We start from the raw sequence: 23,360 nt of genomic DNA on the forward strand, positions 1-23,360 counted from the left end.
ATGAATTTAAATTTCATTGTAGGATGTTCACGATATTGATTAAAATACGTCAAAAGTGCGTGAAATCATGTATATCCATGGTACAATCACACTAGGTTGCCGCCTAGCTTGCCAGTTACAATAGTTTGCAGTTTTGATGGCAATAAAAAAGTGGAAGCATATCCCAAGTAAATATTCCGAAGCTAGCTACCGGTAGCAGCAACTCGCTTATTATCCACTGCTATTGTCCGCCACTAGTATTGCTTATTGGCGGCTGCTATTGTCCGCTGTTATTGGTAGCCAACTTCAGCTTGATGCAGACTGAGCCCGCACCGGTGGATCTGAGTACGAGTGCGAAAGTAACGTTATATTATTATTATTGCGTAGCCACGTAGGTCAGATCAGGCATAGGCCTAGGCCAAGTAAATTACTTGAATCAAAACAAAACAAAAACAAAACAAAACAAAACTCCAAAAGTGTCAGATAAAATAGTAAATATGAGTGTAACATTTCGTGCCAATGAATTATGCTCTGTGTGATAGTAATGTATGTGGTTATTTGGGACTTTAGGCTGCTATACTCTAGGTGTGTGTAGTCTAGGGGCCTACCTTGGGTTGTGTAGCAGTTGCGCGATACAAAGTATCATCTTGCATCGCAAATGTAAATAATAGCATCGCAAAGTGCGATGCGATACCGCTTAAAATGAACCCTGATATCAACAAACATCACTAAGCTTGAACAACACCAAACATTGAACATCACCAAACATTACTCCCTGGGCAAACATCACTTTAACCAGTATGTGAATCCCCTCTCTTGAAAGGAATTGTGATCAACCTCACTAGATTTAACTTGTACCATGATGAACACACAGTATCATGTATCGTATCAATGTACAAAGAGAACTGGGGGTTGAGAATGTACAGTAACTGTCTCGATGTGAGGGGATTGGGGACTGAAATGGGATCAAGAAGTTCCGTTCAAATTCATGCCCAGGCTCAATCTCCAGGGACCTTCTCTTCAAGAATACCATAAAGATATTAGCCTTGGTTGTCTGACCATAAAGTGGTTTCAGTTCACCAAACAATTACCAAGTGCTACAAAAAAGTATATAAATTATGTTTACAGATAATATATATTTCACAAACAAGTACAGTAGGTGATTCTTTTTGGTTTACAATTTTTTTTCCATGCTAAACTGTTTGCATGCACCTATGTTTTTTTTTTCTGTAGTACTACTGTGTACATTTGACTTACATCAACATGCAATTATATATGTCTGTTGAATTACTTACTCACCTCTACTCTGGCTCTAATTTATGTATCCTTGAGGTACAGTAACACAAGATTACTCTTAAACTCTCCTGGACATCTTGGATTATGTTTTTACTAATATCAAATGAAGAGTGATGATATATTACAACGATGCCCCCCCCCCCCAGCCCCTCTATGAATTTCCCAGCATCAAAGCTCTGTGAAAACAATTCATACAATTTATTTCCCTCTCTGAATGTAAATGACCCAGGGGTATATGTCACCATTATGGCTGTGGTAGTAGTACTATTTACAATTGAATTAAATCAACATGCAACTATTATGAGGATACAAGTCTGTTAAATTACTTAACTCACATCCACTCTGGCTTTAATTTATGTGTCCTTGAGGCAACAACAAGATTACTCTTATACTCTCCTGTCTTGGCTTACGTATATTACTTATATCAAAAGAAGAGTGACTACTCATTACTACGAACTTACGAAGCCCCCCTCTATGAAATTCGCAGCTTCAAGGCTCTGCGAAAACATATCATACCATTTTTTCCCCATCTCTGAATGTAAATGACCCAAGGGTATAATGTCACCATTATGGCTGATATAAATTCAATTTGTTATGTGATCATACCATGTATCAATCCAGCAGTGGTACAAACTGCTGCATATGGATGCAGCTTCAATAATTGTTTCTAACTCCCGTAGGGAAGTGCTCCTGTCTCTTCAAATGAAAATTATAGTCGAATCAGCAATTGTGGGATTGGTCTTGATGTGGTTTAGGGGGGGAGGGGAGGGGGGTAGGAAATAAAATTAAAATAAAAGGCCTATATCATCATGAACATGATACTGTACAGGTCTTATAATTCTGATATTTTCCAACAAATGAATACCTGCATATATGCTTACTTTATGGAAATTTAAGCAATAATTTCACTCAATGCTGCTGAAAGACAATGGGTGACTCAGGTAGTACTTTGTCCCTTAAATATTTAGAAGTGCGTATCAATAATGTAATTATGCAAATTTAGTTTTATCACAAATATTAAAAATTTTCTGAGATTACCTTCATTGCTCCAAATGAACCTGGTTATACGATCATGACTTGCCTTCTTCTTTCTTTTCACTTTTTCTTTTGTCTTTTCTCTATTACAAGGGGGAAGGGAGGGGTCAAGGTGGCGGGGAGGGGGTCAAGGTGGCAAAGTCATCAGAATTTTGGAGGTAGGCATTACAACTAAATTAAAGTCACTAGAAGGCAACCTTCATTTTGTTGGACATGGGTAGCAAATTTCATTGGGGTGCACCAAACATTTCTGGGAACACACCCCCAGCCCCCCCCCATCCCTCTATACCCCATCACCCCAAACAGTTATCACTTACAGTTTTAGTTTGAAAAGAACAATCTTGGTGAAGTTTCCCAAACATTTTGATCAAACTCAAAATGCTGCTTTTCTCCTCTTCCTCTTTTTTTTTTTCTTTTCGTTTTGCCTCTTTATTTTTCATTTTTTCCTTTGCTTTGTCTATACACTATACACTATGAGACACTTTGGTGGTAGAAAAATGAAGGAGGTCACTAGGGTCAGTGAGGGTGTACAGTGTTAAAAGATTACCAGGGCATACTAGACACGGTAGAATGTGGTGCTTAGGTTGTGGGGAGACAGGTAAGTGGGGAACGAAGGAAATACATGTATGCAATTGTGTAGCTATGAGGCTTCCTCAAGCTTTCTGTAGTTACAGTAGGTGGGCATGTTTTAACTGACAGTCCAGTCATATAAACTCACAAACATGTGTCATTTGAAAAGAAATTTGCAAAGGATGAGCCAAAACTGAGAAATTTTTATCAGTCTTTTCTTTCAAAATTATCAACTACATTCTAAAAATTCAACAGAACTTTGTAATCTGCAAACATTATATACAGATCTGCTAAAAAAATTAAATAGGAAAAATAATTCTTTGCTTTAATTTGGGTATATACGTCATTCTTTAACTTTAAGTTGTTCTCTAGTGTTTAATACTCAAGCTGATTTTAAAAACTCTTAAAAGAAATGACAGCCATATAAAGAAGAAAAAATTAACATAGAGAGTAAAATGTGCACATTTACCAAACGATAGACACGAAGACATCCAGATCGCCTCAGTCTCAATCGACTCTGATAAAGTTTAATACGATCTTCCGGCGCGGCAGGTTATATGTAACGCTCGGTAAAATGAAATTGCAGAAAATGGAGACAAACTCACCTCGTTAAGACGTCCCTTGGAGCTGAATGAACCAGCGTATCAGTTGCTATTGCTTCACCACAACAACCTCTGTGACTGCCAGGGGCATTTCATCTTCTTAACATCCGGAACCGATGATGATGATTCATCCTTGTTTATCTGAGTTCAGAGGAGTTGACGCCCTGGTGCATGCACGCAGACGACCAGTCTGGTCAGGTTTTGTTTACTCTCTGTACATAGGAAAAAGGACAGCATTTAATATAGAACATGTATAGTCTTTACACAGTTCTTTCATTGCAGTGATCTATACAGCTGAGCTTATATCATTAATCTGTTTGATTGGAAAATCTGAAATTCTACGTTCAGTGTCTCCGATCGCAAATGCTTGATTTGTTATGCTTAAATTACACGATGAAACATGGTAAACTGAATACTGTACATTCAAATATCAAACTCTTCCATTAATCTCCATAAAACTTGATATTATCGGCTGGACACAAAAAGATGCCAATCTGCCAAGGTGTTAAACTTCCTCCCATATTCCACTTCCTTCCCAGGTGCCCCCACATGCTCACATTTTCCACTTTCCCATTTTCCCCCACATTCTCTTCTTTTCTCCTTCCCTCTGTAGGCTAGAATCCATACTGTACCTTAATTTCCCCCGTGCCTTTCCCTGGTACCTATTCCTTTCCCTTACCCCTGCCTCCATTACTTACTTACTTACTGGCCCCTCTGTCATCTTTTCCCATTCCTCCCCCGAGAAAAAGCTATGTCAGGTTCCCCCTCCTCTTTCCTTCTCTCTGCCCTTTCCTCTCCCTAGCCCCTTCCTTTTCACCTCTGCCCTTACTGTTCTTCTTCCCCCCCCCCTTTCCTCCACCCAACATTACAACATCCATCAGGACCATCACTAATAGTAAAACAATTATAAATGTAAACCACAGGGGAACAATAAACTTATGCTATTTTTCAAACACACAAAGACTGGGTATTAGTTGGTCCACCAGAGTTCAGCAATTTCGATGAATGAAAGAGAGAGGAAAAATTATAATCACATGATTCAATCGGGGGATCTGCAACTCCATAGTTCAATAACCTAACAAGAAGAGAGAGCTGTGTGTAGAGCCAGGGAGTTGTTAGAGCCAGCTAACAACTTCATGTACTACAGATGTACTACAGATCCATGTACAAATAAGACTGTTGGTCACGTACAGCAATCCTCTAAAGACATGTTATGCTGTTTCAAGAGGGCCACTTTTAACTTAACTAATAACTGTATAAAGAGATGGACAGTAATTGAGGGTAAAGCTGTTTGTCTTGGGGTTTTTTCCCCAGCGAATGCTGCACCTTTTCCTGGCAACATGTGCATTCAAGTATGCAATGTGTATATATGCTGAAATTAAAGCTCCAAAACGAAGAACCAAAGTAGATGTAATGTGCTGTTAATTTTCTATTTCAATTTCAGTTTCAATTTTTCAGTTTTAATTTCAGTTTTCAATTACAAATTTCAAATTTATTTCTATATATGTTTGTACAGGAATATAACATTACAGTACCAAGGTTAACATATATATGAAGGACACTAGAAAACAGTTCAGACTGTTATCTCAGCTAGTGACCAACAGAACATGAAAAGCAAAGATAAATTTATGTGTCTTTAGCAGACAAACAATTGTAAAACAAGCCAACAAAGATGAACAGTGGCAAGATTACTGGGGAGGGGGGGGCAAGGGGGGTACTTGGAAAGTTGTTAGCCAGTTTTCCACCTAATGAGAGTGTCAACGAGTGCCGTTCAGACCGTCATTAACTATAAGATTGACCATTGTTACTTCTTATGTTGCTAAAATGAATCTGGCAATACTTTTATAAAGGTAGCATAATTACATTTTCAAATACACAACTAGTACTGGTAAATAATCTAGAAATATTACACCCATATTACATCTAGGGGCTTTATAAAATCAAAGGGGATAGGACACACCTTCCCATGGACCCCTCCCCCAGTCACTCATGGTTGCAGTTGTCTTGAATCAAAGAAAGCTATTAAGTTTAATTCCATAAAAACCATTTAATACTTTCCTTACATGAACAAATTTTGATACATTCTATCGAAAAAGTCTTGTAGCAAATCCATCGAACCTTCCATAGATTGGTTATAATTCTTTGTACTGTACATTTCTGTCACACTAATTGTATCAGCAGCAACTTAAAGCAGCATTTTGGGTTTGGTCGCCGTTTTCTACTTTTTTGACATGTCCATCGAGTTTTTTACATATCAATCACAAAACAGCAAACTAAGATATTAGCCAAGTTTTTCCCTGCCAACAACGTTAATTGGCGAGTAATTAAGGATATTTGAGAAAAGTGTCCACGACAAATTCCACATTTAAAATTAATCGCATACAGTTCCTCCAAACACACTAGTTTGAATTCAACCAATCAGAGATGCCGGTTTTGTTATGAGCCGTTGCTAAAAATAGATTCAAGACTTTGCGTTGGTACAACCAGGGAGTTGTTATGGAACTCACTGGTACAATACAACTGCCATATTGACTGTAGACAAATCAAGCATGGTGTTGTATTAGGTACTGGTCAATGACGTGTGTAGTGTTTAAATATTCATATTATTGTGGGCGAGGTTTATTGGGATCCCAACGGAAAATATCTTGGAGAAAACAAAGTTCAAAATTGCAATTTTTCGATTTTTATGCCACCATTTGAAGTAAGATTTAAATAGATAAGCTAGTTATGTATGTCGTTATGGTATAGTGGAGTCAGTGAGGTTGAGAAAAATCATAGAAAAGGACGCAAAATGCTGCTTTAACATATCAATACACTTATTTCTGCCTTTTGTTACTACATACAGCCTGTGTCTCCTGCTAACAATTACTGTGTTCCGGCCTTACAGTAGCCAAAAGATCATAAACAATACTACTGTTAATACATTTACTGTATCAGCAGCAACTAAACATATCTATACACTTATCTCTGCCTTTTGTTACTACAAACAGCTGTGTCTCCAGCTAACACTTACTGTGTTCAGGCCTTACAGTAGCCAAAGATCACAACAATACTAATGTTACTACATCTATTGTATCAGCAAGCAACTAAACATATCTATACACTTATCTCTGCCTTTTGTTACTACAAACAGCTGTGTCTCCAGCTAACACTTAATGTGTTCAGGCTTTACAGTAGCCCAAGATCACAACAATACTAATGTTAGTACATCTATTGTATCAGCAAGCAACTAAACATATCTATACACTTATCTCTGCCTTTTGTTCCTACATAGGTCTGTTAAACCAGGCAGTTGTTATACATAATCACTCCCTGGTTAAACACTGCATGTGTCTCCTGCTAACACTTACTGTGTTCAGGCCTTATAGTAGCCGGAAGGTCAAAACAACACAGTAATGTTAGTAGAACTCTCCTCGAGAAATCCATCAGAAAGTCAAAGTTACGCATCATGGTCGTACAAATTTGTCATGCTGTTTGGGACTGAGGGGGAGTGAATGACTAATACTTAAACATGGCTTACCTTTTAAAACTGTATCTAAAATGGTTTACATATATACTGTCAATACATAAATTATAACCGTCTCAAAATAAAATAAAAGAGAAAGATATATAAGATGGAATGTGTAAGTGCTTGTAAGCTGTCAATCTGATGGGATTCTGACAGCTATCTCAGAGGGAGATTTAGTCTTGAATTGGTTCACCAATTTCAGGTAAGAGTTCAGATACAGGGTACTTAGTTATAAATGTCCCTGTAGCCAAATGTGGTTCAGTGAACACCTGGCCTACATTAGTAATCTGGTACTGTAGCCGGAAAAACTTTATTTTCGGCCAAATATGGAGACAATTCTAAGAATATTCTCGTTGACATGTGAGTAAAGTATGTACATACATGACAGAAAGAAAGTGTACTTCTAAGGAAACATTTATTTCATTTACTGTGCAAGTTCACTGAACAGAGTAATTTTTTAAAAAGAAAGTAAATAAACCATATGGTCATTGACTGCTAGATGCGGTTACACAACCATTTATGGGCAACAATTTGCAGGAATTTTGGGCCAACAATTTGCATTCACATAACTTCAATTCAAAGTAAGTTCGTTGACCTCGTCTGTTTTTCTATTAAACTACAGCTTTGAACAAAATACGATATTTCTTTCTATCTGATCTTACAGATGATGAAAGAAACTTTATTTCTTTCATCCATCCCTCTCGCATTTATTAAGTTTTTTTCTTTAATTTACAATAATATGCTGTGCATGCAACTAATCTTTATTGCCATGTTGTTGTTTGTCTTCATCAATGAATGGACAAAATATTTCTGGATAATATTTTACTTACGGCCTTGATTGTCTAATTAATGGCACGTAAAGCTTTTTGAAGGAAAGTCAAGCAAGACAGATCCTGGGAACAGAAGGAAAATAAAGTAACTTTATCCACTCCCAACCCCAGTCCCCTTTCATTCGAGACTGTACCCAAGTCACCACGAGGGTGTTATCTCAATAAATATAAAAAAACTATGAACTTGAATCAATTACTTACAGTTTCTAACTTTCCATTAAAGATATAACTTTCAACTTCATTTTGCAACATCCATGTTTATCTTAATTACACCAAAAATGATTGTAATTCAAAATGAATGATTACCAGTAAAGATCCTTATACCGCAGGCAAAAATAAAAATAAACTAATTTTATTGCAAAAAGTATTTTTGAATGCTGTACATTTCTCTCTGTTGTTTACATTTTATACATACCCCCAAGCTCACTTTGGCTAAACCCAGAACTTATACATTTTCTTAAGAACCTATTGTATCCCACCTTCATGCTTGTAAACCTAAAATGAATATTCATAGATTTTTTTTTTCAGGAAAGCATACTACTGTACCGCTGTATATACAGCTCTGTGTAAATAATAGCCATATTATGTTAATTAACCTTACAGTACTCATGCATCTCCCCATTAGGAGGTAAACAGTCTCCCTCAGAAGATTAACAAGTTTAAGAGATTGGTCACTAGAGCATAGACTTTAGGTGAATCACCAGTCAGGAGGTCTGGACAAAGGAGACCTTAAAGCTATACACATACTGAGTTGAAATCAAGTTTAAGATCTCATTGGACACCTCAGACCTAATTGGTTGCGGTTACTTCTGCCAATGATCGCTTCTTGGCCTATACATATAATATATCAGTTTTTAGGTCAACAGAAAGTACATTCAGAGCGTCTCACGAACCCCCTGGGATGGACTCATGCACCCCCTGGGGGTTCATGCATGGGTTAGGGAACCCCTGGTCTAGGTAGTCTGCGAATGATCGCTTCTCGGCCTTTTAGGCTACGATCACGTCTACGTAGCATTATGTTTCCCATGTAGGGGAATCAGTGATACGCACCTGACGATGATCACACAGTCACAGTCCTGATGCAAGGCGACTGGGGTTGAGAGCAGGTTCTTTCTTGGGCCTTTTCTTAAATAGTATTCTGCGAATGAGGACTTACCTGTCTCCTAAACATGCACTACGATTAAATAGCAATTGATTTAACATTCTTTCACTGTGCTCCATTATAACCCACTGTGGAATTACTGCCCTATTCCTCCCAGATCTACCTTCCCACAAGCTTGAAATAACATTGTCATGGTCGTACAGTTACAACAGTCTTGATGTAAGGAGGGGGGTGGAGGGGGGGTGGGTGGGTTGAGAGTGGATCAAGTTATTTGGTTTTTTTGCAAAGGATCTATCTTGAGAGACTTTTACAACAATTAAATTGCCAACTTTTCCAATTTGGTTTTTGCATATGATCAGCATAATTATGTGAACAAATATAACGTTGATGAGTTGAGAAAAATGAACCATTTTCTCGCTCATTAGCCTTCACTTATTTGGCCCAAAATCATCTATCAAAATAGTCGTAGATAACTTTTGAGCAGCTGCAATCCTAGTTTGAGTTGTATATATACTCAGTACATTTTTTTTTGAAATTGCAAATTTTGTGCAAAATACTGCTTCAACATTGAACAAACACAATATCAGAGAGATGACCCAGCTTGTTGACCTATGTACATGCCAGTATATACAATACTAAGTTGTACTGTAATGACGATAACATGTAACAGATCAATTGGTTGAAAGAATGGTTGAACTGGTCTAGCTGCCTTCTAAGTCTAGATATGAACTATGACAAAACTTAAAATTCTATAAGCAAATGAATTATAATGGAAAACTGGGCTGGGGAAATTTAAGACTATGGAAAAAGAAAATGGAAAAAGAGCATATCAAAAGCCAAATTTCTCATGAAATCCCTTCCCTGGGACTTTCTGGGTTTTTATCTGTGCTGTAATCCCTGGTAACACAGTATACAAAATACTGTGGCTTCTGACTCTAAGCTCTCAGCAAAGAAATGGCTAAATATATACGTAGGGATCCCTACCAACTAAAGACAGGATCGATAGTTCAATTGACAGGGTGCTGGGGCTTGTAACCCAGAGGTCACTGATTAGAATCCCGCTGTGGCCATTGATGTCTGGTCTTTGCTCTTTTCCAAACTTTAAATCATATCAGAAAGATAGAGTGCTACCTATCTCTATGCAAATACAAACTCAGCATCATTTTACTGTGGCTTGATAATAACTGTGATACCAGGGTTAGAGTGTATAGCAGATCTCTGATAATATTACCAAAACAACACTAAAAAGCCTAAAACTGTTTTGAAAATTGGCTTATTGTTAATTGTAGTATTTTTAACTCAAAAATACAGGAAGGTTTTTTTATTTTGGTATTGTCTATGACTCAATACCAGCAGGGTGCCACATCAACTGATTGCAACTGATCTATTTAAACTCATAAATCTGAAAGCCTTTTTATTTACCTTAGTTTTACAAATCCCATGCTGATAGTTCATAGTAAAACTATATCTTTTTACAGTTTGGAATTTACAGTTTGGAAGTAGTACAGGTACAGTAGGTGAAATATTCTTCAGCTGTATGATGTCAACATCTAGGCACATGAAACTTGATTCCTTTTAAAGACAAAGTCTTCATTTCTCTAGGGAGGATGGGACTGTAGGTTGGAATAAGCTTGCATGTCACCAAAATAAGGTAAACAGGGTTATAAATCAAGTATGAATCATAATATAGCAAGTCAAGTTTAACACTACTTTTAAACACCTACACAGATGACATCAACCAGGAGGGCTTAACCAGGAGAACTGTAACTGGGGTTAAAATTCTACACAGAGGAAAGGGTCAATGTACTTAGTACTAGACAAATTTTGCTCTTCATTGGAAGTAAAGTTAAAGGCCACCAGTATTAGCCCCGAAATTTTAAAATGCATAACAGACCCTACAGTAGCAGATTTCAAAAGTTCTTTCCCTAGAGATCCTGATCCTCAGAATCATGCCCAGTCATGAAGGAGACAAATAATATTTCTGTGTGGGGATGGGGAAGGAAGGTGATGGAAAGGGGGAATATAAAGAGGGGGGAGGGAGGGAGATGCAATTTAAGAGGTGGGGATGGGATCAGGTAATTGTGATAAATATTGAACGTGGCATCCACACAAGAGTGCTAAGGGTGTTAAGAGTGCTAAGGGTGCTAAAAGTGCTAATGTGGAGTCCACACAAGAGTGCTAAGGATGTTAAGAGTGCTAAGGGTGCTAAAAGTGCTAATGTGGGGTCCAAACGAGAGTGCTAAGGATGTTAAGAGTGCTAAGGGTGCTAAAAGTGCTAATGTGGAGTCCACACAAGAGTGCTAAGGATGTTAAGAGTGCTAAGGGTGCTAAAAGTGCTAATGTGGGGTCCAAACGAGAGTGCTAAGGATGTTAAGAGTGCTAAGGGTGCTAATGTGGAGTCCACACAAGAGTGCTAAGGATGTTAAGAGTGCTAAGGGTGCTAAAAGTGCTAATGTGGGGTCCAAACGAGAGTGCTAAGGATGTTAAGAGTGCTAAGGGTGCTAAAAGTGCTAATGTGGAGTCCACACAAGAGTGCTAAGGATGTTAAGAGTGCTAAGGGTGCTAAAAGTGCTAATGGGGGGTCCAAACGAGAGTGCTACAGTTGTAAGGAGACAGGTAAGCAAGGTGCGCAGTAAATATTTATATCCTTCAAGTAAAGTACCTTTGTTAATTGAACATATTATGATACTAATACAAAAAAATGTCAACAATGATTGGATCTTCATTCAGTATTTTTTTTTTCTTTTCCATTTTCTGTCCTGGAGTCTTTGCGTGATGGGATGTGTTTGTACTCTGCAGCTATTGCAAACAAAGTTCGTTACCAATCCAATCCTCGCTCATGCCTTTGTATGCAAAATAGCTAATTATACATCCTTTCATCTCTCCAGTTCTGTAATTACGCCACAAGAACGAAACGAAGTAAAGAATTTAAATTGTACGTGCTTCATTGAATGCTTCTAGGAATTCAAAGACAACCTTCAAGGTTAAGGTTCCCCCGTTGGAGAAACAGTTCAAACCCTTTAATTAATCTACGAGTATACATACATGCATACAAGATGCAGTCCGGAGCAGGTTAATTAAGATGAATGTATTTAGCCATGAACCAGAGCATCTTCTAGAACACTGAATATAGATGGTTGCAAGCATTATCCGTTGCAAAAACCAAAATCATCCTTAAAATTTAAAAAAATGTCTGCAAAATTTCTTTTTCCATGTACTACTGTACATATAGCACCACACTGGGTATATTTTATCCAGTATATATATATATATGTATATATATATATAAATATGTGTGTATATGTATATATGTATATACACATATATAAAAATATATATATATATATATATAATTGATTCAGATGTTCACTTCCTGTTGCAAAAGTCCTCAAAAAAAAAAGTAGAGCAAGTATATTAGAGAAGAATAGAATTAGAGTAGAAGTAGAGCAAGTACATAATATAGTATACCTATACTATAACTTACAGCATGTTGTTGTTACTCGAGTAACTGGACGTAAACATTCGTGTGTGTCACTGTGACCTCATTTCAACAAACCGCCCACCGTGCTAGGAAGAAATAAGGTCACAATTACATACACGAATGTTTACGTGAACATGCAAGATGAAGTTCGATACAAACGGACTGGGTGGGTGATTGACTAGTTCAAGGTTCCACTAACTCTATTCGTGCAGTTTGGCATTAACCTACAAAAATACACTGTATAGAAAAAACACAAGTTAAGGTGCTTTAAACACTTGGTTTGAGCTAAAAAAGCTTTGAAAAATATGTTGCTTCAACAATAGCACATGAAATTGTGTGGTATGTATACCACTAACTGTACAACTCAAGGTACCCTTACGATACATCTGCAGCTTGACAACTTTGGGGGGGCTAAATAGGAATGACAAGACAGCGCCCTCTATTAATTTTGGGTGTGCAGGCTTGAATCTAGCTCCATTAAAAGTTCAAAAGTCTCATTCTCAGAACATTGCATAAATTTAGTTCTGAACAACAAAAGCAATTCACAATTCTTTAATACAATGTATCAATCTTTGTTTTGAAATAGCTGCAGATCCAGTTTAATTAATACTAGATACTGATACTAGGTTAATTACTAGACATTGATGACCCCCATGCTGAGATACCCTGAAAGACCCTGAGCTACTGTAAGATCACACAATGCACAGAAGATATTCATACCATATATAGAAATCCAGAATCATTATCATCACTGTTTCTTAGAGGTTTATTCACCAATGTGAAATTCTATCTCTAAAGGGGGAGTATATTTGGTGATCATTCCACGAAAAACCGCATAAACCAGCTGTGCATTACATAGTTCACCTGTATCCACCTGGAGCTTTCCATGAAATATTGTATGCACAGCTGAAGGAACTATAGATAGCGCAAATAAAAAATACCCTGTAGAATAAAAAAAAAAGTTTCTAGATAATGAAGACATGTATCATGATCTTTAGAAAAAAAAGAAGTGGTTGATTTATTTATGAAATATAAAATACATGCGATATGACTCAAAATTCTACGAAATGCAACTCTGGATATTTTACGATCCAATTATATTTTGCAATGGCATAATGTTGAGCTTAACTCATGAAATGTCATATATTTAATGTATTTATTTAAGAAACAAAACTGTGGAGAGTATTCAACCCTCAGCTGACAATTTGCTTGAAAACTAGCGTTATTTTCCAAAGTTATTTCCAATTCACAATTGATTGTGAATTGAGGGAAATATTAATTTACAATTAAGTGTAGGTTAGCTTAAATGGAATTAAGAAGATTACAACTGTCTTAATGGATAAACTCTACCAGTTGATTGCCTCTGTCATCTCTTTCAAGATAAAACTGTGAGCAAGTGCACATCTCAAATGTATGAGAGAAAAAAAACGCATACAGTTATATACAGTATGTATGTGCATGAAACAAAATACAGTCACATAGTAGTGTATGCATGTTGACAAGTCTCCAATAGCATGCAGGGTCCTCATCTTTTCTGTGTTTAGCTCTCAACAAACAACTGTCCTCAGAAAATTATTGTTATCCCCATACTGTATACTGTATGTTAGAAATATGAACAAACAGGTTTACCAGATGACAACAGTCGGGAACAAACATTATCACTTCTCCTTCTACTCCATATGTACTGTACCTCTCCCCCACCCCTGTCCTTCCCAATATCTACTCTGGGCACATCTCCATATTAAGTCTAATTTCAATGTTCTCAATTCTGACTTCTGAGATAAATATTAGGTAAGTACTCTAGAAGTACTGTATGAGCTGAAGGCTAAAACCACACTGAATAACTTCTAAAATTTAGGAAATTTTTAGCCGTTTTTTAGCATGCTAAACTTTAGAGGCAATATACACACAGAAGACAAACTTTCACAAACTTGACCTTTGATTCTTGATTCACCCATTTGCTGCAATGATCTTACACAACCTGTGGGGATCTTACACAAACACAAACACCTCTGCCGGTCAAGGTGAACGACCTGGGTGGTCATTGACATCAATTTCACAGAAAACGAAAATGTGTTCAACATTTGAAACTTCCAAGAACTGTAATTCAAAATAGCCCAGTACCTGCACAGTGGGTGTGGTTCTATACAAAGAAAAGAAGCACATGTGTAGTACCACACAATGTATTTTTTGTTCTTACATTTCCACTTAATGCAGAGTTCACAACCCTCCAGTGACTAATTTGGTCATATGCCAATCTTCATGTCAATAAAAATAGTATGCACCTGGAATTTTTAGACAAATAATTTCATTTTGCTTTCCTTTTGTTATATAAGTATTTTGAGGTTTATTAGCCACAAAAAAAGAAAAACACTTACACAATAAGAGGTAATATGACAAAGATGAGGGTCATTAACTCTGATGCCTGAGCAAGCACACTTTTCAAGAAATTTCACGTTTTTAATGGCATCGATCTCTCAGGATATGCTCATTCGTTGAGGAAAAATTTGACCGAAAATGTAATAAATTAACATCAGACAAAAATCAGAGATTCTAGAAAAGGCACGTTTCTCTATATTTTAGCAAACTTTTATCCTGTTCATCGTCAGCTCTTGTCATCAAAAATTTAATAGAACAAAATGTTTTATAGTAAATATTAAATATTCTAAACCTAAGAGGTACTGTAGGTTATAAACAACATGTCAGGGTGTGTTTCTAGGAAATTGAAACAGAAGAGGAGAACAGATCTATTTTGGAGACCGGTCAAGTACACTTTCATCATAATGAGAGGATCGGGGAGGGGGGGGTGGGAGTGATAACCAACAAGATGTATCACTTCTCCAAGGAGGACCACTGAAAGGAACAGCCAGGCAACATTTCAAATGTGGTCTGGTCATCAGAGATGGACAAATTTCGGTGTGGATGACCAAATTTACCTTTGGAGGTCGTCCTGCAGACGGCTTAATAATGATATCCATTCAGAGTGCATTGTAAACTAATTACCCCTAAATAATGATAAATTATCTCACTTGATCACTTTGGGGAAACTGGAATAAAACAACAATGGCTGTAGGCCTATAATTCACCTAAAAGGAGGTTTAGCTGGCCCAAAGCTGGTGTCGATGCACCAAACCTACACATAGTAGTATATTAAACACATGTAGCTAAACTAATCAGTCTCAGGTATATTTAAATTAGATAGAGAATATTTTTCTTTTACAAAAATGCCAGGGCTGAATGATAGAGAGGAAGGCAACTCACATCCTTCATTTCAGCAACAACAATTTTACCATATATACCCTCTTTCCCTAATCCACTAAGTACTACTGTGCATAAAAAAATTCTGAAATGTCTAGAATTTTTTCTATTAAATTCACTTTTTTACAGATTGTATCTTATTCATGACAAATCTACACTGCAGTGAGGTAGTATAATAAATCACATACAAGAAACACACAGGCGTTGGGGAATTCTTTAATCTGTACCGTGAAACAAACAGACCATTTGCATGACAAAATGTAAGTGCACATGTGTACATGTGGTAAGTCTAAAATTCAAATGGGACTTTTACATCCATGCAATCATACTCACAAACTCACCTTAAATAGTGTTGTCCCCATGCTCAGAGAAGCATAACAACATACATCTAAAAATAAACCATTACATCATCACTGGGAACGCTTACAAACAAACTTGGCCGAGCTAAAAACCAACAACCGAAAAAGGTCTTTTCTTATTTTATATATTTACACAGGCTCCACCTATTCACAATGATTGACAACTCAACTTTGTCACACACCTACCTGCCTGATGCCAAACTACTGTAATAGATTACCTAGTAATTCAAAACTTTGAGAATGACTCACTTGATGTGGTTTTTGGAAAAGTTTAAAACCTGAATAAAAGTTTCTAAAACAATTAATCAAGTCTTGGTCTCACAGCTCATGAATGAAAATTGCGGTTGATAGAAAAAACAATCAAAGAAAGTAAACTTAACCTGTGAAGTAATATTATTGTCAGAGTGGGGTAAAATTACATTTTACTGTAACAAAGTACACACTACTACTGTAGAGTAGGATGCATCATATACAATGAGCTTTATTGTTTACTCGGATCACAACATACATGTTCTTTATAGCACTGTAAAAAGGTACCATTAACAAACATATCTCTAGGGACGGTTTATGTATCACTCATGTAGAAAGTAGGCCAATGTAAACACAGCTGTTAAATATAAAGTTATTAGACAACAAACCTACTACCAGCAGATCTGGAGCCGCCCACCCCCCCCCCCACAAAAAAAAAGAACAAGGCTATCATGAGTCATAGTAGCAAAGCTAGCATCAATCTGTCAATTTATTGATTGGCAGAGGTAGTAAGTGAGTTGTCATATATGCCAACATGACAGGTTGATAATCCAAAACTTGATCAGGACCAGGTGTCAATGGATGTAATTAGTACTGTAAGCCTAATGAAACCCTGTGCATTAGTTGTCTCACACACATCACAGCCCTTCTGGAACCTTGCAGTATCATTGACATGAAAGCTGTAAATGTTACTGAACCTAAAGCATTACTATAATTTTAAGGTATACAGGGAGGTTGTCATCTCCACTGACAATCCTTAATAAGTTTTACACCCCCGACCCTCGACCTCCCCCTCGTTCACAACTATTCACTGACCAAGTGACCACCATAGAAAATGCAACAATACAAATTAACGTCCAGGCCTACACCTCTGTATATTGCATAGAACTCCAAACCGTCACAAACGTTTCTCCAAACCTGCGCCCCCAAGAAGAAATTCAGTGCACTGCGAATTGCTGGGAACACCCTCCTCCCAGGTACTTTAAGTCTCAATACGTGTTTGCTGATGAATTTCAGAAAACTTACAAACTTCCGAAGCAGATTCAATGTTTCTTATTCTAGATGCACTCTGACCAGATGGATTTAATGGAGAAAAGCTGTCACAACCTAAAGATAGAAATTTATTTTCTGTTGCCCTTATATGCTGTGAATGATTTACCGTAAAGTCACTGTGACTGCTCATATCAGCATGTTCATTACAGAAAATGTAACCTATATACACTCGGATCTTCCACTCGTTAGTCCTATGCCTAATGGTCGTAAACAAAACAGAGAGATTTGATTGGTGCATGATCTGTTGGGAGGGGTTTTCAAATTTTGAGTGAAGTTTGTAGAATCTACGGACTCGTTAAAAAATCTGGCGAATTTTATTCGGCTTAAAATGTTTAATGATACTGTAGATAACTCAAATTGAGTAAGAATCAGGATTATTAATATGAAAATTTAAAAGAACAGTGTTATTTTCACTGAGCTATTAGGGCAGTAAGCTGGAAAGGTCGAAGTTAAAATTTGGCAAACACCTTTGAGACTTTAATAATGTTGTTCCACCCCTGTACCTCCCATGAAATCCTGACTATAAATTAAAACACTTCTGCCTCTCGATTCATTTCTGCTATCACTACTATACTGTATGTACTTGAAGTATATTTAAATTTAAGAATGCAAAGCTCATGCCATGATGTAAACATGATCACATCAGATTTGAAACTACAAGCAAACAGTACCCTGGACGTGACATCCAGAATAGATGACACGCGATAGCACCTTGGATGTCTGTGCAAGCGTCTTCCACAACAGGAAGCATCGTCGAAACTAGATTAAAACGCCTACGTCGTCTTATCTCTCAACCGGAACATCCACGCTTCGCCATAATGAGTCAAATTACGTGTGCAAGATGACAGGGAGCTGTCACTTAATTAGCAAACAGGATTTCAAAGTTTACTTATATATATCCCAAAAAGACAAATAGCAGATAAACAAGGTCATTGGTTTACTCCTGAAGATTGAATCATTACAAGAAGGCCAGCACTCATGGTCATTTTACAGGATAACATGTAGCAAGTTTCATGGTCAAATTATCAATAAGGGTTGTAACAATTGCATCCTCCTATGTATGAACTTGTAGCCATCACACAGTGCTTAGTGCAAAGTACTTTCACTGACTGACAGAATTGTAACTGACAGTTGATATATTTGGAGTTATTCTTTTAAACAGGTTAAACAGGGACAGTGTCTTGTACATTTTGAAGAAAATTCCTAGTAGTTATTGATTTGAACTTTTGTTTTGTTCCTGAAAGTACACAGTACAAGGTAATTTTTAAGATACAAGTTTTCAAAGTGTAGGAAGTTATGAGTAGAAAGTGATGAACCAGAATATGTTGGAAAACAATGCAACGTAATTAATATTGTTTGTTTTGGTGGAGATATAATACTTCTGTACGTCACTTCTTAATTAGAACAAGGAGATGCCATTCATATTGAAATGAAATCATACTGGTAGTGTTTTATACACAGTAAAGAGATATATTACTGAATAACATGCCCCTACAAATTATGGTACAGTAATTGCAAATAATCACTGGGGAATTGTAAAATATTCTAAATCGTTACGAATTGAATGCTGCTAGTTTTTAACTCGTTTTCTCATAAATCGACCCTTGCTCCAGCTAGCACTTTCAAACCATTCTGCCAGCGAAACAACTGAAGCGGCAAACTGTATCAACAAAACAACTGATGCCACACAGTTTCAGTATAACAAGGTCGTCTGGGAAAGGTGGCAGAATTTACATAACTAGCGGGCTGTACAGTACTTTTAAAGTTATTTATTATAACATTGGGCCTTTTAATTACAATATTATACATGTACACACAGCTACCTGTGCATGTACTTTATATAGACTTTCAAGATGGAACTACAGTAATATGTATGAAGTACAGTACTACAGGCCTATGAGGATATGAATTTCAACATATTTTGTGGAAAGTAATAACCACCCACATCACTCCTCTCTCCCCATCTTCTTTAAACACAGCCTTGCTAATAGAGATAATACTGGATATTACTAATTGTGGTGGGGTGGGGTTGGGGGGGGGGGAGAGGAACAGTATGTAACCAACATTGCATGTGTATCTCCAGTATTGTCATTTTCACATGTTGTTTAATACATAAGCGATCCAGCATACCCTTATATTGCAATATAATCAGATAAATGTAGGTTTGAAACTTTCCTTCTAAAGCAGTTACAATAAAAACAAAGGAAAATAGGAACAAAGAAAAATAGGATGAAAATATTCAAGAAGGAAACAGAAAAGTGGTTGTATATTTATATATCATACCAGAAAATATTGTCAATTTCAAACAGAGATAACTTTTGTAAGAGAACATGTAAAGTACATCTACAGTGCTGGATTTAGACCTTGGGGGTCCCGGGGCACTTCAAGTTCGGTGGGCCCCCTCATACACAGAAATTGAAATACCTGGCAAACAACCAAATTTACACATCAAAGTCACTTTATTGCATGTAATTGGAACTGACAAGCTGACAAGTAATAATAGAAAGGTTTAATGAGTTATCTATCTGTTCAGTAAATACATGTATACATGTAAATACATGCCAGTAAAACTCCAAGTAGATTTTTAGGTTTACAGACAAATTTACAATTTTTTGGGAAGGGAGAGCATGAGGGGGAGGGCGAGGGGAGGGTGAGGGGCAATTGCCCCTTTTAATCAGGGCTATAAATCTGGCACTGGACATGTATACTTATTTCTCAACTTGTGATGCTCAATGGTACAGTACTGTATCTGACATGTCACAACAACATAGCAAGTATCAAAGAATTCTATAACTGTTGACTTTGCCATTCCATAATATCAGACACAGTTGAATGAGTTGATCAAACAGTACAGTTTGCATTCATACTCTTATAGAACTTTGTTGCATTTGCAAATTATCATAGTTACATAGCAAAACCAAAACGTAGGTCAAAATACCTAAAACAAGCAGTGAATTTTAGAGTACTAGACAAAATAGAACATTGGAGAAAACAGGAAGGGAAAAAAGGAAGATCAGTGGATAGCATGTGCTTACTGTACTGTACTTTTGGTTATATATAAACAATCATAAATATTGTGTTTTTCAAATGACTTTATATTACATGTGGATACGAACATGTATAGTTTAGCCTGTTTTCAAATTAGATCTGCAAGCACCTTGAAACATATATACTGTATAGAGGATTTGAACTGTTTTGATAATTTCCAATTATTTCCTGTTATTGCCCACTTCATGGGATGATTAACTGTATTCTCGAGACAGGTTTCCGCCCAATGTATTACTGTAATTGTCCCATGAAGGCGACTCAACTACTGCTGTCAAGTTCATGTTTACGCTACAGTGTGTAGCAGAAGTAAATCAATGTTTGACAGCATTATGAGCTCTACAGACTGTAAGACATTTCATAGGAAGACCAAATACTCCATTCAAAAGGGAAAAACTTTAAAGATTGAGTTTAAGAGAATGAATATGACATTTTGCCACATTATAACAAATTTCTTTTCTTTCGTTAGGGGCGCTATATAAGTCTCATTTATTATCATTATTATTACACATACAATAGTCACCCCAGTTGAATGTTGGACTCGACAGGAGGAGAAAGTGGACTGAGTCCCCAATGGTGGGTTTGGGGGTGGGGGTGGGGGGCAGCATTAATTAATATTCAATCTCTGAATGATTAATAACAAACCCCCCTCCAGCTCCCCTTCCCCCAGGCCCCTAAAATAAGTATAATGTTATTTCTGCAAGCCTAATTCACTTGTGTCCTTTGGAACCCAGATTTCATGAAGAATGATCTTGTGTAACCAGTTTTCTATTTGCCATTTCAGCCAACTGTGCAAAACAAAAGCACCTAAAATGTTATACACATATTGCAGTACCTCTGCAGTTTCTTTATCGTCAGTTTGCATCAAATACTATTTTAGGCAAGAGAGAAAACCTTTTAAATATTAGATATTACTAGACACCTTTTTATATCACAATGAAAATGATGAAAATTAATTAACTATCAAATACTGTTTTTCACAAAATTCAATGACCTAATCTTTAGTAATCTTAGTTATTTTTAAATTTTGAAGTCAAAATATTCTGTCGAAATTTTTTAATTTGTTTGCCTTATTCCAGTTGTTTTTGCAAAAGCACACTGGTTACCTACTGTCAGAAATTTACATGATGATAACAAATTTAGGGAAAATAAACAAAATGTGCTGAATTTCCTGTCAACAGCACCAAAAAAATTGCCCATTTGCCATCGAGTCTCAGAAATTTTGTTTGGAGATGGATTTGTAGAGGCGTAATTCAATACCACTACTGTTTTCGCCAACTGATAGTGCCCTATATTTAGTATGACTTTTTATCAGCATTGCTAGTTCGCACTTACACCACTTCGACCTTTCGACCGCTGCACATGACGAGCTAACAACTTCAATGTTAATCTCGTTATTTATTTCAGATCGGGTAATTCCCATCAAGGTGGGAAAGGTTCTTATCTGACCACTACTGATTTATATTATTGGAAGACTTTTGTATTGCATTTCTTAATTTGGGACAATCTAAACTTTTTCGTATTTTGTGAAGGATTTTAATCGTATTATCGATGGATCCTATATAAATTCCTAATTAACTGCTTTCTATAAAGTATCTGAAAGAAATACAAAATTGATATTTCCTTCTTTCCCAAGGGTCGAAATAAATATTAGTGGTTATGTTGAAACTGTGTATTAATGTTGTGTTCGAAAAATTGGTTACAATTTTACTTTCAAACTTGACGATTACTGGTGTCTTGAAGTATCAGGGCAGCCTTATATAACACAGTGATAGGCCAACACAAAGTTAGGTATCTCCTGCTTGCAACTATAGCCTGGCCTAGGCTTATGGCATGCAACCAGTATTACCACCCCACGCCTCTCCCAGTTATTCTTTGATCCCAGGAATGGAATCAAATTCAGAAGGTTAGTCTATTATAGGTCTAGGCCTAGTCTGAACAGGATCTTGGTACTGATACGATCAACTATCCTGATGTCAGTGATCTAGCATCTAGGCACTGACAGTGACAGTATTCATACTATTAGTGTTGACACAATACATACATGGGCTAGGGGGCTATACAGTACGTTACTATACCGTACAATAATACAGCCTAGGCCTAGATTGAGGCCCAACTGAATCCAAAACTTTCATTTAACACCGAAAGGCCTCAATACGGCCGGGTAACTTTACGTAACGTGTTGTTTTTAGTGAGTATGAGAAAGTTAGGCCCATTGTAACTTACCTCAACAAGTGAAGGACGTATTCTTCTCGAATCACTATTGTTAACACAACTGTTGTTATCAGGTACGATAGGCGATGAGTCAAGTTCAATGACAGATCTTTTAAATCTCTTGTCTCTTAGAAACTTTAGAGACTAGTTAGACGTCTGTTGAATTGGCCTCTCTGTACATTCGATTGTCATGTACGGTAAAGTATGTAATTTTTAGTGCATTGCCATGTACGGCCAATTTCTAACTGACCACTTTTGGAGCTTCATGATAAGCTAACCCACATGGACAACATAGCTAGTGTAATGTCAGTGTGCCACTCGGTCAATCTGGCATTTACAGTCAACAGTGGCGGACCACGCCAGTAACCAACCCGTAGCCACAGGTAGGTTTGACCCCCCCCCCACCCCTCCCATCCCCGTGAAACCACTGTGTCTCCCCGTAAATAATAAGTACAACTTTTACAAGTTGATGGACACAAGTATTGTCCTCATCCCTATATTGATAGTGACAAGTGACTCTCCTTTAATAAGTGGTGGTCCTCTAACTCAGAATATCTGGCTGCAGGCGGAAGCAGGGTTTCTCAGATGCCAGAGCACCGGAGATATAAGTATCGATAGATACTGAATTTCGAGATGCATAAGAAAACATGAGTAAAAATAAAGAACTTGCATGAGGGAACTTGCAGTTTTTGCACTGTTTACCTTGTTTTGATAAAAAAAATATATATTTGAAACTATAGAAAGAGTGTGCCAAATGAATTTCAGACGATAGCTGGTCT

General features: G+C 37.0%; 1 protein-coding gene across 1 annotated transcript in view; it reads right to left on the reverse strand.

Annotated features, from left to right (window-relative positions):
- Positions 1-22,806, reverse strand: part of LOC139963689 (uncharacterized) — a 61,195-nt gene extending 38,389 nt beyond the window's left edge. The window contains exons 1-2 of the mRNA XM_071964940.1: positions 22,594-22,806; positions 3,486-3,694 (exon numbers count right to left, since the gene is read on the reverse strand). The gene's annotated coding sequence lies outside the window, so the exon portion shown is untranslated. The remainder of the gene's footprint in view (positions 1-3,485; positions 3,695-22,593) is intronic.
- Between the last annotated feature and the right edge of the window lie 554 nt (positions 22,807-23,360).

Source organism: Apostichopus japonicus, chromosome 1 (assembly GCF_037975245.1).
Source record: "Apostichopus japonicus isolate 1M-3 chromosome 1, ASM3797524v1, whole genome shotgun sequence".
NCBI lineage: Eukaryota > Metazoa > Echinodermata > Holothuroidea > Aspidochirotida > Stichopodidae > Apostichopus > Apostichopus japonicus.